Here is a 2,576-nt window from a genome sequence, read left to right as displayed (position 1 = left end):
TGGTGATTAATAGCCTAAAAGGTGCAGTAGTTTTCAGGAAAGTTTGACCGATTTAAGCTACATTTGCATGTCATGTAGCTAGCTAGCTACAGACTGTATTGCATATAAAGTTTCACATAAAAAACGTAAAATAAGTGTTGTCTTATATATAACACGACTATCGTTAAAATGCAGCATCAGCAGCAGATCAGAATTACAAACTTTGACAGGCCAATCTACAGTGAATTTTTCTGATAATATTCTTTATGAACTTTATGAAAAGGGCTGTGTACTTTTGTACTAAGATAACAAGTCCTTTATTAATTGCTATTTTGTTTTGTACACAAATATTCAAAAAACATTTTTATAAATTTGAATCCTAAATCGAACATTTTTTCTTATATATTTTGGCCTATGGACTACATTGTGTTACATTGTGTAACAAGCAAAACAATTTGCAAAAAACCTGACATACGAGCTTAAGTTGTATGTAAGTGTGTCGTAACTTACATAAATGAGGTTATGAATAAAAATTCTCCCTGATGTGCACAAAAACATGTGAATGTAGCTTTAAAAAAGCATCAAGTATACTGTACATATTTACTCTATTATCCAGTTTCCCTGTTTTTCAAGTAATCCTGCTTTTTTTTGCCATGGATTGTAAAAAATATTTTCAAAATTAGCATATCTGTGGAAGAAATTTTTGTGGAACTTTTTTTTGCAGAACTTTGGTTCTGAAAAATTATTCCGCAAAATTTTCCATTTCAGCTAGCCGCAACAATTAAAAAAATTTTTATTTCTTCATACTTTGATTTCTTTAGGATCTAAGTTATTGGGTTCTATGTTGCTCATTTGTAAATGCCCTAACTTCTGAATACTATGTTAGACAAAATACTGATTTTGCCTCTGCTGAAATAATTGAACTTTAGGCACCCAAAAATTAATATTGCACATTTCGCATATATTCTGCAAATTAAAGCATTTTTGTGTACCACTCACCCACAAAAATAGGTTTCAGGAAAATTTATTGTGCAAATAATTTGTACCCTTGGCAAGTTTAGGCTCTTACAACAAGTTTGAATGCATATTAAAATTAAAAAAAAAAGTTATCAAGGTATTGCTTATAGCCTGGAAAAGATTTGAGGTAAGTGTTTATACTTCTTATGCTTCATATTTCCAAACTTTGTTAAAAAATTCCTAAGTTTTGCTAAAAACAATACTACACTCAGGTTTTTTACCCAAAAATAATTTAACATATCCGGCCTATATATCCTGCAATATAGGATTCCTGCTAAACCCACCTTTATTTGTAGGTTAAAACACTAATCCAGTGGTGAAGTAATAATAGACTAGAGTAAATATGGTATTCTTGGTCACTGTTGAATATAACATTTTAGGGATGCTTGCTTTTAGGCAAGTTTAGGAACTTTCAAAAAAATTAAATATTTATAAAACTTCCAAAATTTGTCTTTGAACACGCAGGTATTCTTTTTGGAAAGACAGACATCACAAATACTTGGCGTTTCACAGTATCACCTGATTTTTTTATCAAAACTTCATAAAATGGTGAAATATTTTATTTTATCTTGCATTTATACCTGTCATCTTTAAATATATAGGGCACAGAACAATATTACATTAATGTGCTAAGATTATTTTGAGTTCTTCATATATGTTTTTTAGTATTTTTCTTTCTTTTTTAGGTCAGCCATAATCTAACACAGCCATTATCAGCATTTCCAAAAAAATGTTGACAGAGTAAACTGCAAACATTAAATTGTGAAAAATGAATCACTAAAACTAATATATATTTATATAATTTATTATAGTCTTATTTTGGTTAATAGTATTTACTTCACATTATTTTTAAGGGAAACTAGACGTCTATGGTTCTTCTATGATTTTACAGAATTTGTATCATGAAAATTTTTAGAACTTTCTAGGTAGATCCCAAGTTTTTATACTTTTTATAACTGTGTGTAAATCTGTATATTTTTGTTATTTATTCAGGTGTAATTAAATTGAAGTATATCTAAATTGCGTTATTTGTCCCCCATATTTAATACTTTTCAGACCAGGTTACTTTAACCCCTTTTTTATATAAGAACAATGTTATAAGAACATGAACCTTAGACTTACAATTCCAGACTCAAATCATTGTTTTTACAACTAAAACTACTCAAGAAATGGAATAGTCAAAAAGCCTCAAAAAGCGGTTAAGTCAAATAGTTTTGCGCAATTATTCAATCATTTATCCTGTTTTTAAATTGGAAATCTCAGCCTTGGGTCGACCATTGGACGTTTTGCTCTGTGGAAAGTTTCTCTTGACAAGGCGGAAATCTTCAAGCCTTGAGGCTTCTTGTTTTCCGTTGAGAGACTTTACTTAACTCGGTTGTCGAATTTGGCTACTGTCACCTGCCAAATTGCTCAGAGATGCTGTTGCTAGAAATTGTTCATAGCTAGCTAAAGTTGATAGCGCGTGTTTATATGATCTGGTAAGCTCAAGCTCATTTTGCTGGGCGTGAATCAGCAACAACATTTTAATAACGCCTGAAAAGATAGTTGAGTGGAAAAAGTACGTCGTTATAATTTTCGGT

The 2,576-nt window shown here is 30.6% G+C and overlaps 1 long non-coding RNA gene across 1 annotated transcript; it reads left to right on the top strand.

Moving 5' to 3' along the window:
• The first annotated feature begins 715 nt into the window (after positions 1 to 715).
• Positions 716 to 2,016, top strand: LOC130632180 (uncharacterized). The gene is made up of 2 exons (XR_008982127.1): positions 716 to 1,545; positions 1,683 to 2,016. It is a non-coding gene; the product is annotated as an uncharacterized LOC130632180 (long non-coding RNA).
• Positions 2,017 to 2,576: the final 560 nt, after the last annotated feature.

This window comes from Hydractinia symbiolongicarpus, chromosome 1 (genome assembly GCF_029227915.1).
Source record: "Hydractinia symbiolongicarpus strain clone_291-10 chromosome 1, HSymV2.1, whole genome shotgun sequence".
Lineage (NCBI taxonomy): Eukaryota > Metazoa > Cnidaria > Hydrozoa > Anthoathecata > Hydractiniidae > Hydractinia > Hydractinia symbiolongicarpus.
This window is presented reverse-complemented; position numbering and strand designations above follow the sequence as displayed.